At 42.1% G+C, this 23,439-nt stretch overlaps 1 long non-coding RNA gene across 1 annotated transcript in view; it reads right to left on the reverse strand.

Annotated features, from left to right (window-relative positions):
• The window catches only part of LOC135228496 (uncharacterized), a 145,218-nt gene that overhangs the window by 22,557 nt on the left and 99,222 nt on the right, over positions 1-23,439 (reverse strand). Inside the window, exon 3 of the long non-coding RNA XR_010319060.1 lies at positions 1,600-1,715. This is a non-coding gene — a long non-coding RNA (uncharacterized LOC135228496). The remainder of the gene's footprint in view (positions 1-1,599; positions 1,716-23,439) is intronic.

A 23,439-nucleotide genomic window follows, 5' to 3' on the forward strand; every position in this document is an offset into this window, starting at 1 on the left:
ATTCTTATAATGGTGGTCTCATACAATATTTGTCCTTTTGCATCTGACTCATTTCACTCAGCATAATGCCTTCCAAGTTATGTTTCACGGATTCATCATTGTTCTCTATTGATGCATAGTATTCCGTTGTGTGAATATGCCATAATTTATTTATCCATTTACCCACTGATAGGCACCTTGTTTGCTTCCATCTTTTTGCTATTGTAAACAGTGCTGCGATGAACATGGGTGTGCATATATTTGTTTGTGTAAAGGCTCTTATTCCTCTAGGCTATATCCCAAGGAGTAGGATTGCTAGATCATATGGTAGTTCTATTTCTAGGGGAAGCAAAAATTTCGTGAGTGTGTCACTAGGGGTAATAGTGAGCAGAGCCACTCCATTTTCTACCCTTGATTCCTGGACTCGTGAATCAGAACCATATACTGGACACTGGTTTAGAGCATATACAGCCTTCTGGAGAACACTGTCCCAACCCTGCAAGGCATTGCCACCTAGTTAGTACCCTAATTGTGTCTTTAGAAGGCCATTCCATCGTCTATCAAGCCAGCTGCTTCAGGATAATGAGGAAAATGGTAAAAACCAGTGAATTCCACGAGCATGACCCATTACTACAATTGATTTGCTGTGAATTGAGTTGTTTGATCAGAGGTGATGCTGTGCGGGATACCATGATGGTGAATAAGGCATTCTGTACGTCCACAGGTGGTAGTTTTGGCAGAAGAATTGTGTCCAGGGAAGGCAAATACATATACAGAGTAAGTTATATCCCACTAGGAATGAAGCACTGCCCTTCCTATGATGGAAGCAGTCCAATGTCATCAACCTACCACCAGGTACTAGCTGATCATCTCAAGGAATGGTGCCATATCAGGGACTCAGTGTTGGTCTCTGCTGCTGGCAGGTTGGACACTCAGCAGTGGCTATAGCCAAGTTGGCCTTGGTAAGTGGAAGTCCATGTTTCTGAGCCCAGGCATAACCTCCATCCTTGCCACCATGGCAACTGTGTTCATGTGTCCATTGGCAATGACAAGAGTGGCTGGGGAAAGAGGATGACTGGCTTCCACAGAACACATCATCCTATCGACTTGATTGTTAAAATCAATGGTGTGCATTAACATAAGACACAGATACCTTCACTTCTTTGGCCCATTCTGAGAGGTCTATCCACCTTCCTCTTCCCCATACCTCCTTGTCACCAATTTTCCAATCATATTCCTTCCAAGTCCCTGATCATCCAGCCAAACCATTGGCCACAACCCATAAATCAGTATACAGTTGGACATCTGGCCATTTCTCTTTCCAAGCAAAGTGAACAGCCTGGTGCCCTGCTCAAAGTTCTGCCCATTGGGATGATTTCCCTTCACCACTGTCCCTCAGGGAGGTCCCAGGAAGGGGTTGTAGTGTTGTCAAGGTCCATTTTTGAGTGGTGCCTGCATATCATGCAGAACCATCTGTAAACCAGGCATGAGTTTTCCCTTGCTCAGTCAACTGATCATGAGGAACTCCCCATAAGGCCATAGCTGCAGACTGGGAGAGGGCAGGTAATGTGACAGGAGTGGAGACCACGAGCATTTAGGTCACTTCTTCATGCAACTTACTTGTGCCTTCAGGTCCTGCTTGGGCCCAATCTCCTATATACCACTTCCATTTAACGATGGAGTGTTGCTGTGCATGTCCGATTTTATGACTCTGTGGGTGTCTTAGGCTGGGTTCTCTAGAGAAGAAGCAAAACCAGTCAAGCATATAAATACATAGAGAGAGAGATTTATATCAAGGAAACAGCTCACTCAATTGTAGAGTTGGAACGTCCCATGTCCGTGAATCAGGATAGAGGCTTCTCTGGATTCACAAAATTGCAGGGGCTGGCAAGCCCAAGATTGGCAGGTTGAGGAGAGCAGGGCTCTTGCTCACAGGATGTGATGATCGACGAATCCCCAGATTGGCAAGCAAGACCACCAGGCTTCTCCTGATTCACATAGCTGCAAGCGGTGGTGAATGCAAGATTGGCAGATAAACTGATAGCTCAAGTCCCAAGAGCTAGAGGTCCGATGAACAGGAGGCAGCTGCAGGATCCAGAGCAAGCAAAAAAGCCAGAATGTCTGCTTATATTCAGATGCAGGCCACACCCTCAAAGAAAATCCCTTTCAACTGATTGGCTACTCACAGCAGATTCCATCATGGGACTGATCACATATAAACACTAAGAATCATGGCCCACACACAATCTTAATCATTATGGTGGGTCAGTCTCTCCTAAGGTCCAGTAACAAGCAAAGAGCTATTTCTGAAAAGGAGAGTAGTTATCTGTAGAGGATGGCAGGGCTGGCTTTGCTCCAAAATCCTAAGGGTCTGCGTTATGATTTGCCAATAGGGGCCTGCCAAAGACTCCAAACAGCATCTCTATCTGCCACTGACACTTCAAGCACCATTGGATCAACTGGATCATATGGCCCAAGTGGCAGAGTGGCTTGCACGGCAGCCTGAGCCAGTTACAGAGCCTTCTCTCATTCTGGGCCCCACTCAAAACTCAAGTCACTTGACAAATAGACAAAAGTAGCACACCCAAATGAAGCATATGCTGCCTCCAAAATCCAGAGAGTCCCACCAGTCATTGTACCTCCTTTTTAGTTGTAGGAGGGGCCAGATGCAACAACTCATCTTTCACTTTAGAAGGAATATCTCAAAATGCCCCAGGCCACTGGACCCCTAGAAATTTCACTGAAGTGGAAGGCATCTGAATTTTATCAGGTTAATTTCTCACCCTCTAGCACAGAGCCCTGGTGGTGCAGTGGTTAAGAGATTGGCTGCTAACCAAAAGATCAGCAGTTTGAATCCACCAGCCTCTCCTTGGAAACCCTATGGGGCAGTTCTGCTCTGCCCTATAGGGTTGCTATGAGTCGGAATTGACTCAACGGCAATGGTTTTTGTTGTTGTTGTTTAGCATGCAAATGTCTTATCAATAAGTCTAGAGTAATTGATACTTCTTACTAGGTCCAATCAGCATAATGTCTTCAATATAATGAACCAGTGTGGCATCTTACGGAAAGGAAAGGGGGTAAAGATCCCTGCAGACTAAATTATGACATAGAACTGTAGATTTGATATACCTCTGAGGCAGGAGAGTGAAGTTGTGCTGCTGGCCTTGCCAGTGGAAGGCAAACTGCTTCTGGTGGTCCTTCAAAACAGGGATGGAGAAAAAGGCATTAGCCAGATCAATAGCTGCATACCAGGTACCAGGAGATGTATTAATTTGCTCAAGCAATGAAACCACATCTGGAACAGCAGCTTCAATTGGAGTCAACACCTGGTTAATTTTTTGGTAATCCACTGGCATTCTCCAAGACCCATCTGTTTTTTGCACATGCCAAATAGGCAAGTTTAATGGGGATGTGGTGGGAATTACCACCCCTGCATCCCTCAAGTCCTTGATGGTGGCAGTAATCTCTACAATTCCACCAGGAATGTGGTGTTGCTTTTGATTCACTATTTTCCTAGGTAGGGGCAGTCCTGATGGCTTCCACTTAGCCTTTCCTACCATAATAGCCCTTACTCCACGTATCAGGTCTATTTCCATCATGCGTTCTGGAACTGGGGACAACACTACAGGATGGGTTCAGGGGACCACTGGACCCACCATGAGACAGACATGAGCTAAGACTGATAACCTGACCTCCATATGCCACCACTTGGACGAGTGGGCCACAGAGATGTTTTGAGTCTCCTGAAATTAGGGTCAGTTCAGGGTCAGTGCCCAGTAATTCACATAAAGTCTAATTATTTTCTTTTCCCCAGTGAACAGTCACTCTCATATAAGGCTGTAGATCCCTTTGGAGAAAGCTGGGAAATAGATTAACAGTATAAATTTTTGGAAGTGCAATGCGGTCCTTCCTCCAGGGGACCTGGCCTCCCCTTCATTCAAGGACTGTGGGTCTGTAAACTGGCTCAAGCCTAAGAATTTATCGAGGGGCCATGACTCTATTCTGGCAGTTCAAGTTAGACTGCCATTCACTTGACCTAGAATTCTTCTACTTGTACAGATCAAGTAAATATTTAGTAAACGCCCCATATATTTCACTACTAGGTATACCATGCCCAAGTAGCCAACACCTTAAGTCCACATGAGTCAGACTATTTTGGTTACTGCTTTGAATTCACTGTCTATTATGGTAACCACGTCCACCTTGTCTTTGTTGGGTGAGTGCTACCACTTGGCTCCTACCATCAAAGAGCCCAATCAGCACCATTGTAGTTAAGTGTCTTAATTCAGTTTTGGCAGTTCCCACTGTCAAATCTGACTTACATAAAATATCAACCACAGCAGTCTTCAAGGATGCTGGGGCTCCCTTCACAAACTTGTTCCTTATCATTGTGGTAAAAGTTGTGTCCTCTGGGCACTCCTTGTGTGTGTCTGTGAGCCTAACCTGATAAATCCACTCTAACATGCCAATTTCCCTAAGCTTTTGGATACCTTCTTATACAATATACCAAGGCAGGCCTGGTACTTCAACTTGATTTAGTGTAACCCAAGCCACCACAGAATCCATGCTTCAGTGAACCAACCAAACAAACTATTAGATCCTTTTCCATCCTCTCAAGCTGAAACATTGAATGAAGAATCTGTGGTTAGTGGGGCCCATATCAATAAACTCAGATTGATCCAACTTTATGTTCCTTGCACCATTATCCCATACCCTTAATAGCCATTCCCACACATATTCCCTAGGTTGCTCTGTACATATTAGAAAAGCCAAGCAGTTCTTTTGGTGTGTAGTGCACCTCCACCTGGGTCATATTTTGTACTTCACCTTTTGGGGCTTACCGGGATTTAAGTCTAGTTGTAGGTCTAGAAGCAAAAATGGGTGGTAGAGATGTGTTCTGAGAACATTCCACAGTGTCTTGTAAGGCATCGGCCTCAGGCAATGACTCAGCCACCTTCCCAGGGGATAACTCAAAGACTCTTCACACAAAGCTAGGTTAATCTCATCAGATGGGGTTGGAGAGGCTAATGGTTTTACTGGGGAGGGTGGCTTAGAGATGTCATGGATTGAATTGTGTCCTCAAAAAACATGTGTCAACCTGGCTAGGTTGTGATTCCTAGTATTCTGTGGTTGTCCACCATTTTGTCATCTGATGTGGTTTTCCTGTGTGTTGTGAATCCTACCTCTATGATGTTAATGAGACTGGATTAGAGGCAGTTACGTTAATAAGACAGGACTCAATCTACAAGATTAGGTTGTATCTTTTGAGATATAAAAGAGAGAAGCTAGCAGAGAGAGGGGAATCTCATACCACCAAGAAACAAGAGCTAGGAGGATAGTGCACCCTTTGAGCCCAGGGTCCCTGTGCTGAGAAGCTCCTCAGCCAGGGAAGATTGATGGCAAGGGCCTTCCCCCAGAGCCAGCAGAGAGAGAAAGCTTTCCCCCTGGAGCTGGTGCCCTGAACCAGAACTTCTAGCCTCCTAGACTGTGAGAGAATAAATTTCTGTTTGTTAAAGCCATTCACTTGTGGTATTTCCGTTATAGCAGCACTAGATAGCTAAGACAGCAGACAAATATGGAGCATTCTCTTCAGATGGGAGTAAGAAGCCCAGGTTCTGTTGGCAGAAGTGATTCAACAGAATTTTGGGGCTAGGATCCACAGCTTCCTGATTATCTGCCCATATGTTCCCACCCCAAGTTTCAGGATCCCATTTCTTCCCAATAAATGCTCTCACTTTAACTTCAGACACCATTCAATGTTGGGGATTCGGTTGGTATTGTAATCCAGCCATTCTTAGACGAGAAGACCTGTAAGAGTTTGGTTTTTGGCAATAACAGCTCTGTTACTACAAGAAATAAGGCTTCCTTTCAGGGCACAAATAGAAACTTTGAGGTCATTTATGCAGTGCTTGAGCTGTGACTCTGAAGCCCTGAGCTTATCTCTTTCACCACTTTGTCTAGTGAAACTGGGACCTACCAACCAGCTTTCTTATACTTCTTATTTTGACAAAATTGTAGAAAATTATCAAACATGCAATCACCCAGAGCCTCGCCTCTCTCTAATACTTGATCTAATTGATGGTGATACTTTGTGTATTTCTAATTCCACCTCATGTCATGGATTAGCAATGCCCTCTTTACTACCAGCAGCAGAGTCATCAACATCTTTAAGACTAATCAGACTTGAGAACCAATTTAGAAAACACATCCTTACAATTCTGTTTCTCTACGACCACTCTCAGTATCAAATGTCTTAGTCTGGGTTCTCTAGAGAAGCAAAACCTTTGAAGCATCTTTAGATAGAGAGAGAGAGAGAAAGAGAGATTTATCTCAAGGAAATTGTTCACACAGTTGTAGAGGCTGCCAAGGCCCAAGTCTGTGGGTCAGGCATCAGGCTGGAGGCTTCTCCTGACTCACAAAGCTGCAGGGGCTGATGAACCCAAGATTGGCGGTAAGACAGTAGGCCGCTAGCTCACAGGCTGTGGAGGCTGATGAATCCCGAGAGCTGCCGGTAAGCTGCTAGCTCAAGTCTCAAGAATGGGAGGTCAAATGATGAGCCAGATTCAGGATCCAGAGCAAGACCCTTGCTGAAACACCATTTATAAATTGGATGCAGGCCACATCCCCAAGGAAAATCCCTTTCAACTAATTGGCTGCTCACAGCAGATCTCATCATGGAGTTGACTACATCATTACATAACTGCCAAAATACAGCATAACTGTCAAACCACTGAGAATCATGGCCCAGCCAAGTTCACACACAACCTTAACCATCACAGACAACAAATTCCAGCCAGTGCACAAGTAGTCTGATAATGCATTTAACAAGAAAGTCAATTACACATTGAATTTTCCAAGCAAATACTTGGCCTTCTATATCAAGAGGTTTATACTTGCCATTTACTTTCTCTGGCTTTACTTTGTGAGGATTACTGAGTTATATGTATTAAGTCCTCTGCGTTGCAGGGAGGAAAATGTGCCATAGGGACACAAAGAAGTATTAAATGCCTAACAAATTGCTTTCACTCAATGGCAGGCTTTACAAAGAAACTCATACGGAAATAGTGAGTCATGATTTCCACAAATAATTCAACTTCCTTATGGTACTTCATGCATGTGTGAAATAATGTATAAAATAGAGATTAATTTTAATATTTATGAATTTGCTCCTGTTTAAACTTTAAGCATCTCAAAGCTAATTAGTTGTTTAGTTTTCGTAAGTTCTAATGACAGCACTTCATAAATATGTTGGATCCTCACAGCACAAAGTCAAGATTCATCAAATATTTTAGGTGATTGCACTTATGATCAAGGCAAAATGTCCTGATTAAACAAGTAATTAGCCTAGAGGAGTGATATTAACACAAAAGTCCAATTAGTGAATTCGTTAACTGTTCTTCCCAGTGATGGAGCCAATAGCCATTTCATATGCAGTTAGATATTGTAGTTACTTTGATCATGGGAATTACATATGATTCTCTGCAATGCGCAGAGGCAAAAACAAAAACATTATGGTGAAGTAATGAACTTGCATACAATGTAGTGGAATAAAGATTGGACTGTTGTTGTTAGGTGCCGACAAAGTTGGTTCTGACTTATAAAAACCCCATGTGGAACAGAATGAAACATTGCCCAGTCCTATACCATCCTCATGATCATTGTTATGCTTGAGCCCATTGTTGCTGCCAGTGTGTCAATCCATCTTATTGCAGGTCTTCCAATTTTTCACTGACCTTAATTTTTAGTTACTGTTAAGGATTGAACTGTGTCCCCTAAAAATGTGTGTCAACTTGGCTAGGCCATGATTTCCAGTATTGTGTGGTTGTCCTCCATTTTGTTATCTGATGAGATTTTCCTATGTGTTATAAATCCTATCTGTATGATGTCAATTTGGCAGGATTAGAGATAGTTATGTTAATGAGGCAGGACTCAATCTACAGAATTAGATTGTATCTTGAGTCAATCTCTTTTGAAATATAAAAGAGAGAAGTGAACAGATAGGAGATGGACTTCCTACCAACAAGAATGATGAACCAGGAGGGTAGCCTGTCCTTTGGACCTGGGGTCCCTGTGCTGAGAAGCTTAGACCCAGTGGAAGATTGATGACAAGAATCTTACCCCATTTCTCTGTAGCCAGCACCCTGAATTAGGACTTCTAGCCTCCTAGACTGTGAGAGAATAAATTTCTGTTTGCTAAAGTCATCCACTTGTGATATTTCTGTTATAGCAGCACTAGATAACTAAGATACTTACCAAGCATGATGTCCTTTTCAGGGACTTGTCCCCCCGTTAACATGTCCAAAGTATATGAGAAGAAGTCTCACCATCCTTGCTTCTAATGAACATTCTGGTTATACTTGTCCATTTTTCTGGCAATATTTTTCACCAACACCATAATTCAAAGGCATAATTCAATTCTTCTTTGGTCTTCCTTAGTCATTGCCCAGCTTTCACGTGCCTACGAGGCTACTAAAAACACCATGGCTTGGGTCAGGCACACTTTAGTCTTTAAAGTGGCATCTTTGCTTTAAACACTTTAAAGAGGTTTTTTGCAGCAAATTTGCCCAATGCATTGCGTTGTTTGATTTCTCAACTGCTGCTTCCATGAGCTTTGATTGTGGACCCAAGTAAAACAAAATTCTTCACAACTTCAATATTTTCTCCTTATATTGTGATGTTGCTTATTGGTCCAGCTGTGAGGATTTTTGTTTTCTTTATGTTGAGGTGCAATCCATAGCAAAGACTATAGTCTTTGATCTTTGTCAGTAAGTACTTCAAGTCTTCTTCACTTTCAGCAAGCAAGATTGTGTCATCTGCATATCGCAGGTTGTCAATGAGTCTTCCTCCAACCCTGATGCTGTGTTCTTCTTCATATAGTCCAGATTCTCAGATTATTTGTTCAGCATACAGATTGAATAAGTATAGCGAAAGGATACAACCACGACGCACAACTTTCCTCTTGTTCTATTCAAATGACTGCCTCTTGGTCTATGCAGAGGTTCCGCATAAGCACAATTAAGTGTCCTGGAATTCATGTCATTTGCAGTGTTACTCATAATTCGTTACGATCCACGCAGTCAAATGCCTTTGCATAGTCAATAAAACACAGGTGAACATCTTTCTGGTATTCTCTGCTTTCAGCCAAGATCCATCTGACATCAGCAATGATATCCATTGACCCACATCCTCTTCTGAACACATCTTGAACTTTTGGCAGTTGTACTAGTACAACCATTTTTGAATGATCTTCAGCAAAATTTACTTGTGTGTGATATTTATGATATTTTCAGCATGAGAAATTTGGAGATGTGTGGGGAAAGATTGCACTGGGGCCAAGGAACCTGGATTTCAGTTCAGGCTGCCACCCATATGCTGTATGACCTAGAATAAGTTACCTAGCCTTCCTGCACTTCAGTTTCTTCAACTATAAATTATAGTAACTGGACCAGGTGATTTCTAAAGTCCCTTCCAGTGCTAACATTTTGCAAGCTTGTCTTGAGGAATTCTCCCTTTCAATTCTTTTTGTAGCCCATAGAAGTCCCTGGGAGGCATAAACGATTAAGAGCTTGACTACTAACAGGAAAAAAAAAAAAAAAAACCTCGTTGCCCTGGAGTCAATTCCAACTCATAGCGACCCTAGAGAACATAGTAGAACTGCCCCATAGAGTTTCCAGGGAAGGCCTGGTGGATTCGAAATGCCGACCTTTCGGTTAGCAGCCATAGCACTTAACCACTACAGCACCAGGATTTCCTGACTACTACAGAAGGTTGGAAGTTCAAATTCACCCAAAAATGCCTTGGAAGAAAGTCCTTGTGATCTGCTTCTGAAAGTTCACAGCTTTGCAAACCCTATGGGGCCAAGTATTATTCTCTAACACATGGGGTCACTATGAGTCAGAATTGACTAGATAGCAACTGGTTCTCTTCTTAGCACTGTGCCTGTCAAATAGCACCGCTGCAAACAACTTAAAGGCAGGTCTGTCAGCGTGAGAGAAAGGCTTCTGCTTGTTCTAGTTTTGTTTACAGTGGCAGCATTTCAACACGTCCTCTGTGCTTTCAGCAGGAAGCAGCCAGGCAGCAAGATTGCTCTAGCAGAAAACAAATCCAGCTGCAGGGCATCTCTAAAATGCTCCCTGTGTGTTTTTTGCTTTAGCCTACTATTAAAATTTTTAAGCACAATTTAGAACTATAGCATGTAGTGTCCTGTTACAAAATGAATCCAGGTTTCTCATCATGGGTTTGGGGTGGTAGAGGAGGGTAGAAGGGAGGGGGATGTTCAGAGTTCAGAGAAAGAACACATTTTAGAATACACAGCATGTATTCTAGAGCCTTTGACTCTCTCTAGTCCAAGCACCTCATGCACGGTTGCAGCCCCTTTCTTCCCACAGCCCAGCCAGTTCAGAGCTGCAGGTTGAGACAGGGAATTGGAGGAGGGCCAGCCTAATCTGCAGATGGTAAGGGTGGTTTGAATGAGTGGTGTGATCTGAGAAGCTGTGAGTCTGCTTTGGCAAGAGGGGTGGAAGCAGTGGGTGGGAAGACATCCCAGGCAGGGCGGCAGTGAGCACGAAGGTACTGAGGAAGAAAGAGTGTGGTGCACTTGGGCAATGGCAACTAGCTCTGTGTGGCTGAAGCTTTGCATTTTACAGAGGACAAAGCAAAAGATAAGCTGGAGAGAGATGCTGGGCAAGGCACTCATATAAATTCCTGGAGGATTATGGTGTGCTGCCCAGATACCCCCTCCAGCACTGAAAGACATATTTCATAGCTACTACTCTTCAGGGATTGCACTCTGCTGCAGAGAATTGCCTCACCCAAGGTCACAGCCCTTCCCCTAAGGGCAGCCTATAGCCAGTAACCGATCCATCTTGGTGAGGAAGTGGGGCACCCAAGAGATATAAAGTTTCCCCAAAGCACTCCTTATGCTATTCCTGGATGCTACTCTGCACCTCAGAGTCTGCTTCTCAGGAAGCCCAACCTGCAACACCACGCTTCATGTTAGTTTCCATCAAGTTGGTTCTAGCTCATGACAACCACATGTGTGCAGAGTAGAACTGCTTCATAGAGTTTTCAAAGCTATGACTTTTTGGAAGCAGATTGCTAGGACTGACTTCCTAGATGCCTCTGGGTGGGTTTCAACCAACTAGTTGCACACTCAACCTTTTGCACCACCCAGGAAAAGGGCGATGTTAGCTTGTTGACAATGGTGAGACACTGAAAGGCTTTACCCAAAAACCAAAACTAAACCATTGCTGTTGAGTCAATTCTGACTCATAATGACCACATAGGACAGAATAGAACTGCCCCATAGGGTTTCCAAGGCTGTAAATCTTTACCGGAAGCAGACTGCCATATCTTTCTCCTGTGGAGCCGCTGGTGGGTTCACGTGGCTGGCCTTTTGGTTAGAAACAGAGCACTTAACCACTGCGCTACCAGGGCCCCTCAAAAGGCTTTAAACAGAGAGTTAACTCTGATCAGATCTGTATTTTTAAAAGCTTACTCCTGTGGCAGGGTGTCTAAGGGGCATTGAATAGTGTTGCGTGGGCATTTGCCTTGAGACAATGTAGCTTCCAAGTATACAACCAGGAGAACTATCCAGAGGTCACAGAACAGAAAAGCTCACAGCCCAAATTAAAAGGCTCAAATCACACATTTTATTAAATCAATGCTAAACACACAGTGAGAAGCAAGGGAAAAGAAATGGGGTGGGTTGCCACACTTAGCACAGGCTGCCAGCTGGTGAAAGGACCAAGCCACCTGAGATCTGTTCATATGTCCTATACCCTGCATATCTCTCTCTCTCTCCCTCTCTCTGCAGCATTGGCCTTCCCACTGATAGTATGGTTATGATGACCAGAGCTGAGGTTTGAACAAGGGCCTCATAGGAAGAATGCAGGCAAGTACACCTGGCCACAGCGGTAGCTTTCCAACTAGCCTGCATAACAGCTATGAGTTTTATCTGCAATTCTTGGGCAGCACATATGTAAGGCCAGAAGGAGATTGTACTGGCTATCACCATGGGTTGCTGATTTAGGTGTGGCGTATCTGTCAGCCCAGAGATAGTATAATAATTCCTTTCTCTCTGTAAGCAACTCTTGTTATATCATATTTTTAATTCTATCTTTGGCGTGTCTTTCAGGTGAAGGACTTACTGTCTATATTTAACACAACTTACAAATGCTGCCTATATCACATAAAAAATGCTACTTGTTTAATCATTCTCTATACTTAACATATCCTGTGAGTTTTGCCTATAGCTCATAAGCTCTTCAATTACTTAGTAACAATGCTTAATACAGATGAGTTTCATCCATCCTATTTGTTTTGTCTTTATAGCAGAATTGAATATTCTCAGATACTACAACAAATGCCTATTACATATAGAGACCACTTTGGAGTTTTTTTCCAAAAAGTGGAGGCAGTAGACATGTGGTTTTGAACTAGGAAACTGGCTGTGGAGATTCAAGTGCTATTCCAAGAGATGAAATGAGCAGAGATGATCATTGGTTAGATGTAGTGGGTAAATATGCTGGACATTGTTGGTTGGCTGACCCACTACTCATTACCACCTCCCTTCTATCTTGGCTTTTTCTAGGGTCGAGGTTAGAAAACCTAAATACTCATTCAAGGCCTTTCTTGGGGCTGGATGTAGCCATAGGTCATGGTTCTAGCCAATGAGATATATTTGGAAGGCTGCTAGAGAATTCTATGAAAGCTTTTGCTTTTCCTAGTAATAAGGTGACAGATACAGCTGCTGCAATTTTTCCCATCTTCTTCCTGCTAGGGGCTGTGACTGCCATTGTGCTACCATGATGTGAGAACCACTATGTTAAGAATGGCAGAGTGGAAATACAGGAAAAGTCTGGGACTTGATGACATCTTTAAACTGCTGCTTTAGCCCTGGACAGTCAACCTCCAGACCTATGATTACAGGAAGAAAATAAACCTCTATTGTTTAAACCACTATAAAGTGGATTTTTCTGTCATCTGCTACAAATATCACCAAAACTTCCATCTACATAGCAAAGAGAAATATTCCCACTGCTCTCCCTTGTTTTGCAAATTTTTCTAGGATCTACAATTCCTTTTCAGGTTGAGCCTTTCTTTTCCAGAATGGAAAATGCTTCTGGTTATGCTTTTCTCAAAGGCCATTTCTGATGCCTCAGTTCAGACTTACTTTTGTAGCGGTCATAATATTTCAGCCCACAAAACTCATGTATGCAGAAACGTAAAAATTATTTTCCATACTGACTCTAATTTCTTTTTTGAATCTCCATCCCACTTAATGGCAGCACTGATAACAAGTCAGAGCCAGGTAAACTTAGTCCATTCCAGGTTTTTCTCCCTCCTACTTTGCCCCCGGGGGTGGGTCACAACTGATAGAACATCTGGACATGGAGGGGGCTCATCTGGTCCTTCGTTGTCATCTGCCCATGCTGGCATCCTCTGTTATGTCCTTGTTCCCAGGAGTCGCCAGTTGACAGTATCCATCCCTGCTGGAATCTACAGAGGCAACTGAGCTCCCATCTGGCCTTTGACATGAGGACAATGCTGACATCTGCTCTTGGCTCCCCTCTTCGCAAGGCAAAGCAACTCTGAATATGCAAGAACTCCTTGAGATACTCTTCGATATCGTGGATGCTCTCCTGGCCACTCTGCTATGGGAAACTTGGAGGACTGTCGCGGGCTTTCTCTGCCCTGACCTGCCATGCTGAGATTTCTTCAACTCTTGCATAAGGGCAAAAAGGGAGAGAATTTCAGACTTCCATCACTTTCCTGGGGCTCCCTGGGAGGAAAAGGCAGACTCTCTGCCCTTGAGTTTACTCTTTCCCCAACTTTCTAGAAAGGGGCTGGGCCAGAGCTGCCCCACAGAGACACACAGCATCATTTCTCTCTTCTTCTCCCTCTTTCCCAGCCCACGTGATCTTTATCTAATCACAGAAAGCAGGAAAAATGCTGGCTTTATGGGCGGGGATAGGATAGGGGCAAAAAACACTAATCCTTTAAAAAAAAAAAATTAAAGTAAATGTATTAATATACCAAATCTATTTAAAAAATACATTAATACTTCACAAATATTATTCTACCACACCTCTCTTTCAACCAGGGGATCTTGCCTTCAATTCACTCATTATCATCAAGGCTAGAAAAATTGCACTAAAAACTACACACAACAAAACAGTTTTTCTTGTAATAGTAGGAGTATCAGCACTCATTTTTTCTCTTACATCACCTTTTCTACAGTTTTCAAATTCCTACTGTGAAGTTTTTTGCTTTGTTTCTATAATAAAAACATTTAGAAAACATCTAACTAAACTTCCACTCAAAAAGAAAGTATAAAGAGAAAGATTGAGCAATCTGACCACATAACAACGTAAAATTTAAATAAGACCAAAAAATAACAAACAAAATAAAAACACACATAACAAATTAAAAGAAAAAAATTATAATAGTGTTTGGTGAGGGTGTGAGGACAGACATTACATTGCTGGTAAGCATATAAATTTGAATAACTTATCTGGAGGAATTTGGCAAATTGATCAAAATTTAAAATATACTCTGGGAAGCCCTTGGAAAAGTAAACCAGCTGAAAAAGGACATGAACAAGGGTAATCATCACGCTACGGTCTGCAAAACACATACACACACACACACATACAAAAAGACCAAAAACACACAACTCAAATGACCATCAAAAGGAGACTGGCTAAATAAATTATAATACATGACATAATCAAATATTATGTAACCATAAAAAACAAACATGAAATGATATGTTATATCCTAATATGGAAAATTCTCCAAGTTATATTATTATCTGAATAAATAATGTACAGGACAGGGTGATTAGTATAATGGTCCTTCTCATTTAAATTAAAAACTATATTATGTAGATATCAGTGCTCACGTATTCACAGAAGATATCTTCTGGAAGTAAAAAAGAAACCGTTTACAATTTCTCCACAGTTTGAATTTTCTAACCAAGCCCATGTTTAACTGGATTTTTTTTTATTGTGCTTTAAGTGAAAGTTTAAAAATCAAGTCAATCTCTCATACAAAAATTTATATGCACCTTGCTATATATTCCTAGTTGCTCTACCCCTAATGAGACAGCACACCCCTTCTCTCCACTCTCTATTTCTGTGTCCTCTGCCCTCTCATCTCCCCTTCAGACAGGAGCTGCCTACATAGTCTCATGTGTCTACTTGATCCAAGAAGCTCACCCCTCACCAGTATCATTTCCTATCCCATAGTTCAGTCCAATCCCTGTCTGAAGAGTTGGCTTTGGGAATGTTTCCTGTCTTGGGCTAACAGAAGGTCTGGGAATCATGACCTCCAGAGTCCTTCTAGTCTTATTCAGACCATTAAGTCTGGTCTTTTTACGAGAATTTGGGGTCTGTATCCCACTGCTCTCCTGTCCATCAGGGGTTCTCTGTTGTGTTCCCTGTCAGGACAGTCATCGGTTGTAGCCAGGCACCATCTAGTTCTTCTGGTCTCAGGCTGATGTAGTCTCTGGTTTATGCAGCCCTTTCAGTCTCTTGGGCTAGATAACTAAGACAGGTACAAAGTCGGGGAGAAGGCTTTTTGCTGTAAACAATTTTGCAGCTTTAAAATTTTTAACCATGTTTACAAAACCCCTATGGAGCAGTTCTGCTCTGAAACACATAAGGTGGCCATGATTCAGAATCGACTCAACAGCAGCTTGTTCTGTTTTTTGTATTATCAATTCAAATATATAAATAAATAAAATGTTAAATAAGTGAGATAGATGCTGGTGATCTCCTTAGGGGTCTGAAAGGACAGCTGGAAAAAAGTTTATGGATTCAAGATATATTTGAGGTAGAATCAATAGAATTTGCTGATTGATGGAATGGATATGGTGGAGAGGAGAAAAGAAGGGAATTTTCAGTAATAGAACCCAAGTTTCTAGCTGGTACAAATAGGTGAACCGTGATCATTACTGAAATGAAGACGCCTGTGGAGAACAGAAGGAGTGTCTAGGGTTCAGTTCCCTAGAAGCAAAGCCTGAAATAGAGATTTGGGTACACATGGTTTATTAGGGAGTGCTCTTCAGGACAAGCATGAAGCGGGAGAGGGAAGCAGGAGAAGGAAGGGGAAAGAATAGGAGCGAGGGAGAGTTGGGGCCTGCGCTCCACATAAACCTCCCTGCAGAGTTGTCTGTTAAGACAAGGGCCTGGCCTTTTGTACCCCAGTATCAGTCAGTTATTGGCTATGGGGATAGCTTACAGTGCAAGGTGGGTCCTTTCAGCTGAGGACAATCCTCCAGAGAAGGGGTCAGCTGTGAGCCATGAGCAGCTAGGGAGAGGGTGCTCTGTCCTGATAATGAGAATTGATCGGGCCAACAAAACAGCATCTACCACAGGAAGTGAAAACAAGTGTTTGAGACAGGTGTGTCTGAGACATCTTTGAGATATCAAGTGTTAAGTATGCAGGTAGAAGCATACTGCAAGTATGGAGCTCACAGAAGAGGTCTGCATTGGACATATCAATTTGTTAGTGGTCAGAATACAGATGATATTTTAAATACCATTTGGATACCTACATACTGATATGGAATGGTCCCCAGCATGTAAAGTGAAAGAAAGTAAGATCCAGAAGAGTATTTATGATATTACCTTTTGTATAAGAAAGGGGAAAAATAAGCATATACAAGCATACACACACATACATATGTATAAACATATTTGCTTTCACAAAAGGAAACACTGAAAGAATACGAAAGGAACTAATAAAAGTACTTACCTGAAGCGCAAAGGGGTAGGGGCAGATGGGAACAAGAGTAAATATGAGACTTTCGCAGTATTTTTATATTGTTTTGATTTTTTTAATTACTGCCTATTGCTAGAAAAAAAAATTTAGAATTTTTTTATATAAACAAAACCCTGTAACTCGTTGAGATTTTATATGAAGAAAGAATAGGGCCCAGATACAAGTCCCAAAGATTAACATTTAGAATTTTGGTTGTGGAAGAAGAGCCAATAAAAACTGCAAGAAGAAAATAGGTGAAAGGAGAAACCTGTAATATGTGGTGCTATGGCGACTTCATTCATGGAGGTAGTGGTGTGTGAGCCACTGGTAAACCGTCAGGAGCTTGATGTTGATCATGGTGGGAGTATTTACACTATGGAACATGGCAAATGCTACAAACCAGGATGTTTCTTTTTCCCTGAGAGCTGATTACCACCACACCACAGCACAGAAAGCAAGAGAAGAAAAATCCTGAGAAGCAAGGATGTGGTCAACAGCATGAAATGTTACTGAAAGGTCGAATGAGACAGACAGAAAAACAAGTTTATTAACATGGAGGACATTTATGACTCAATAAGAGCTGCTTCAGAGAAGAGGTGGAAATGGAAGTCTGACTGGAGAGAAGGGTAACAGGTAAAGAAGACACTAATAAGCTTTATCGTAAAGGAGAGGAATGAAATCAATAAGTTATGACTTGAGATCAAGGGAAGGATATGTCCGTACTTTTAAGATCTCCGTAACTAACAACAATGTGTATATTTTAAGGTGAGTATTATTTTTATATGGAGTCCCTGGGTGGCACAAAGAGTAAAGCACTTGGCTAATAACCAAAAAGTTGGTGGTTCAAATCCACCCAGAGATCCCTCAGAAGAAAGAAAAATCCTGGTTATCTGCTTCTGAAAGGTCACAGCTGTCGGAAATCCTACGGAGGAGTTCTGTTCTGAAATACATGGAGTCCCCACGGGTCAAAATCGACTTGATGACAACTAGTTTTGTTGTTGTTTCTGTTTTTGTGAGTGTAAAGATAAGATTATCCAGGACAGAGAAGGGGGAGAGAAAGAATGCTAAAGAGAGAGGGATAGTGGCTGGAACAATGCCCTTGAGGAGGCAAGAAGAGGTAGTACCTGATGCGTATATGGAGGGACTGGCATTTGATAGGAGAAAGGAAATTTCCTCTATTAGGGAAAGAAGTTTATGAATCTCAAAGTAGCATTTGTGATGGAGAGCTCCCCAAGTACACAAAGCCTCTGCCATCTCCCTGCCCGTAAAAGTTCATTACCAGCAACTTGACATTGTTAATAAGGCAGAGTACACACACATGTCTTTTCCTAAGACATGAACCCGGTTAGTAAATAAATTTTTTAAAGCCCCTGTTATCTCAAAGGAAGCTTCAGTACATACCTAAAAACGCAGGGCTCCAGGCATGGAGAGAAAAGGACCTGCTGAAATGTATAAACATTCTAGGCGAATAAATTCCAAAAAGAGGTTAGAGGTAATTATGTGTCATAATTTCACTGTCTGTCACTTCTAGATTATACGTAACTTCAAAAAATGCTAATGTTTGATTAATGCTTTCTTGCTCTTAGTAGCTCAGCTAAAAGCATAGTTTCTGGTGAACAGACAGTACATTAAATTGAAACATAAAAGAGTCTAAAAGCTTTTGGAATGAGGAGAAAGGCCCTTAGAAAATGGAAGTGATGATTGCCTTAGTTGTTGCAAAAAACGAAAGGACTGATCTCTCACTCAGAGGGAGGTGCTTCAGCCCTGGTACCAGCTGTCCATCACCTTCTCACCCCGTGCTGTGGCCATGGAGAGCAATGCCTTTGATGAATCACACTTGGATGGGGTCTTTGCTATGCTGACTGGGTATTTATAGAGTTATGTGGTGACAAGAATGAGATCTCTGGATAAAATGCCTAGCACCCTGTGATGAATAACAAATAGCAATTATTATTATTTGCCATTCATCTCTCAACATTTTGCTGTTGCTCTGCTAGTACCTACATGTGAACATGACATGGGACTCACATTCTTTCCCAGCCTGCTCTCATAGCTGAATTGTCCAGTGGTTAGTAACCATGGCTATTACATTAAGAGTTCCTGTTTGTAGCTCAGCTGGATTTTAAGACATTTCCAGTCAAAGGGCCCTAGGCAGCACAAAGGATTTGCTCTCAGCTATTAGCCAAAAGGTTAATGGTTCAAACCCAACCAGCAGCACTGTGAAAGAAAGACCTGGCAGACCTTACAGCCAAGAAAACCCTATGGAGCCGTTCTACTCTGTAACACATGGGGTCACCTTGAGTCAGAATCAGCTTGACAGAGAGAAGTTTGGTTTTTATTCTTTTTAATTATTATTATTCAAAGAAAGACCTCTGGTTCTGATCATTGTATCCAGATTGATGTCTATTATGACTGCTTCTAAACCCACTGACAGCTTCTTATGTTTCAGGTGGTACTTGAGTATATCTCAAGAGTTTAAAACTAGTTTGGGACTCAGCCACTTTGTTTTAAACAGCAAGTTGTTATATTATTAGGGAAACTCTTGCCCACCTTTTTCATATAGTGTATTAGGAAGGATTCTTGGAAGCAAAACCTGAGCTGGGGATTCTTGTGTAAAAGATTTATTGAGAGAGAGCTCTCAGGAGAAACCTGTAAGAAAGTGAGGAAAGCAGAATAGTGGAAGAGAAGAAGTTAGGCAAAGACATAGTTTCAGGAGAAGTCTAGCCTCAGCCTGATCTCAGAGGAAATTCTAGAGCATGAGTTGTACCAAGTATGTCCTGCCTTGAAGCAAGGGGACTGGACATATACCATCCTTTATCAGTCAGTCATTTGCCACAGGCCACCCTCCTGGAGAGGAGGAACCATAACCTCCCTGTCTTCTCTGAACAAGGTAGCTCCCTTTGGCTAAGGGCAGTTGTCCAAAGAAGGGTACGTAATGAGCCACTATTAGCAGCCAACACCTGCAGCGAATGGGGGATGGGAGCTGCAGCCCAGGAAAAGGGGATCTGGATAGGGCACCAATAGCATCTGCCTCAGAGTTGCAAATGGCTCTGGTAATTCCAATTCTAGACCATCATCCTAGAGCAGATCCAGCAGGGAATACAAGCTTCCTTAAACCTTGCCATTTGTATCACTGCTGGCAGTTCTTAAATGCTCACTTAAGGGCTTCTCAGTAATGAAAACAGAACTCTAAGAACTGCCAAATGGTACCAACCTACCAGGGCACTAGAATTACCAAGATGCTCGGCCCACAAGCTTACTGTTTCTGTTTGCCTATTTAACAGCTGTTAAATGTTTTTATGGGCCCTCCAGTTAGAAAGTAACACATCAAAGGCACAATTCTTGCTCTACAAAGGCTTACATGTCACAATGTTCGATGCCATTAGGAATTGTCTCTACAAGATGATAAGGATGACATCATTATGCAAAGCCTGTGGCCTAGATGAGTAATATGAAAAAAAGTCACAGGGCAATTTGCTTGATACATGACGTTATATTTTTAGGGGGAAAGTAAGTACGTTGTGTACTCTACGCTGTTGGTGATCAAAGGTTATTTCAGTAACCCATTGTCTGAGGTTAGCACATGAGCTTCAGATGAGCAAATAACACAAATCAATACTTGCTTCTGCAGCATATTAATCAGAGTGAGACACCCTGCAGATTTCAATTCTCTTATTTTGTCTGCTACTGAAAATGCTTTTTCAAGGCATGCATTTCATGACCTGAAAGGGTGATTATGATAATGCTCCATTATAATGTTTCTTGTTCCTGCCCAGATGGAACTTGAATGCTGAGTGGGACTGCAGAACCCCAGTCCAGGAGCCTTGGCCGCCTGCACAAGAGCTGAGATGGAGAATTTCCTGGCACAATGCAGTAGGCTGAGCAAGGAACCTGGGGCAAGAGTGCTGAGGTGAAATCAGGTTTGAGAAGAGAAAGCGTTTTGTCAACTACTGAGAAGATTTCTGTTCATGAGACAAGAATCAAGGTGGGTCCCAAAGAGAACAAATGGTTGGAAAAGTGACTGAGTGGCTAAGGAAATGATAGAAATCACACCATGCAAGCATTTGGGAGGCAAGAACTGCATCATTTATTTTCTTTGAAACTCCCACACACCCACCCTCTGCCCTTGAGGAAACTTGGCTAACTAGACTGGCCACTCTTTGGGTAAGGATTCTATCTTGAACAAACTTGATTTTTCCAATACCTTCCAGAATGGCTGGTATTTATTAAGAGCCTACTAAATACATGTTTAATTAGTTAATATGGTGTTGTCACTGATCGGTTTTCACTTATTCAAATTTAAACTGGGGGTATTAGCTGGCTCCCTGCGTGAAGGATGGCTTTTGAGCAACGCTGTGTTTATAAAGCACCTCAGGAAGCCTTTAAGTTTCTCAATTCCCACCCCTTTAATTAAATGATTCCATGAGAAAACCTTGTTCCCTATCTTTTTTACAGCCCCACATCTTTTAGAAGAGTTTTTTGTAGGAAAATGTAGCAGGTGTCTGGGTGCTAACCTACTGCTTTTTCCATGGACTGAAAATAGCATGGAGATAAATGCTGTAGCCCAGTGGTTTTGAAACTGCAGTGAACATAAGAATCTCCTGGAGATCTTGTTAAAATATAGATTTCTAAAACCATGCCAGAGATTATCATTTATATGCACAGGGTGGGGCACAGAAATCTCATTCACAAAAGCACCCCACGTGATTCTCATGTAGGTGTATGTCAGCCCCCTATTGCCATAATAATGTTGTGTAACAAACCCCCCAAAACTTAGTGGCAAACAACAATAAGCACCTACTTCTTGCTCACGCCTCCACAGGGATCTGAAGTTCAGTTTATCTGGTGTGGGCTGGGCTCTAAGCTGTCCGTTGGATCCAGATCTGCCCCATATGTCTCTCATCCTCCTTAAACCAGGGCTACCTGAGGCAGGTTCTTCTTATAGTAAAAAGCAGGAGTGTAAGACAGCAAGCCCTACCACCCAAGCACAGATCAAACCTCCGCTCACATCTTGTCCACTAACATCCCGTGGGCCAAAGGAAGTTCCCTTTCACAGAATTCTGGTAGGGGGAGTAAATATTTGTTGAACAATAATTTAATCCATCGCAAGGCAGTACAAAATTTTGTACTTTGAAAAGCACTAGAGCCTCTTGGACCATCCAGAAAAGGTGCAAACAAGGTCAACTTTTAATTTCTGTAGTTATTCAGTAAACATTTATGGGTGACTACCAAATGCCAGACAGATAAGTAATTAGTTATTGTCTGTCTGAAAAGAGTCCTGTCCAGAGGCAGATGAGTAAACAGATAATTACAAGGCAATGTGCAAGGTACCATGTAACAGAAGAGTTGTTTTTAAAAATCCAAAACAGGCCTGGAAAGCAAAAGTAATGTCCTTTGTGAACCAGAAATTATAAAGAATCCTTAAAATATGGGAGATACAGCAGAATCAGATTGTAAGATCGAATCAAGCCACAGAGTGCTCAACGGAGAGGACTGAGCCAAGAGATGGAAATAGGTCCTGAAACAATCTAGGCTCACAAGTTATAGACACGGGGGCAGGAAGAAACCTATGGGAAGTGGTTTCCCAAGGGAAAAGCAGGTGCTGGCAAAAGAACAGATGTCTTCCATGCTGGAGTACTATATGGCTAAAAGAAAGAGATTAATTTATGCTGACATGGAAATACCTTGAAGACATATTGTGGGATAAAATAAAGCAGTTGCCAAATATTTAATATATGATATTTATGAGAATAAGTTATATATTTCTGTATGTATATTCACATCCTTAAAATGCATAGAAACATTATGGGAGAATATAGACCAAATTCCTAAAGGTAAACCATCCTAAAGGTTGTCAGTGGTTAACTTGGCAAGGGAACTGGCATATGGGAGTGTGATAGGAAGGGATTTTGAGTTTATCTACATTATTTGAGGATGATTGCCTTTCTTCCCTCACTAGGAATTCATGACAATAGAGACTTTGCCTGTCTTGCTCACTGCTGTATCTCTAGACCTTTGGAGAGTGTATGGCAGATATTTAATAGATGCTTAGTAAATGTTTATGGAATGAATCAACAAAGATCATACACCAAGATATGGAGGTGTGAAAGACAATTAGGAAATTTTAAATAGTTTAGCACAACCAGAATGCTTGGTACTGATCAGTGAGCAGCAGGAGATGAATCTGCAAAAGCAGGCAGGAGACCATTTATATACAATGCCCGGGAATTGCATTTTTCATGGGTGAGAAATGGAGACTCCAAACAGGCAAGAGACAAGATTGGGTTTGCATTTTGGGAAGGTCATTTGTGCAGCAGCTTTAAGGATGGAATGGAGAAAAACAAGATGGAGAACTAAATACCAGCCATAAAGCTACTGTCAGAGTCCAGGTGAGATGATGAGTCCTGAAATAAGGGAGTGGCATGGAATAAGGACAGAATGATGGTGTTGGGAGATTTTGAGGTGTGGTTGACCTATGGAATGTTAGGATGAGTGGGGTGTGTGGGACAGGAAGGGGCCTAGATTACTCTCAGGTATTTGGATTAGGCGACTAGGTTGATCACCGTGCCATTCACCAAAAGAAGAGAAACATGAAAGGAGAAGTTTGTGAGTGAAGGTTATGAGCTTATCTTCAGACATGTTAATTTTGGGTGCACTTTGGGTCGCTATGAGTTGGAATTGACTCGAGGGCAA

Source organism: Loxodonta africana, chromosome 2 (assembly GCF_030014295.1).
Source record: "Loxodonta africana isolate mLoxAfr1 chromosome 2, mLoxAfr1.hap2, whole genome shotgun sequence".
NCBI lineage: Eukaryota > Metazoa > Chordata > Mammalia > Proboscidea > Elephantidae > Loxodonta > Loxodonta africana.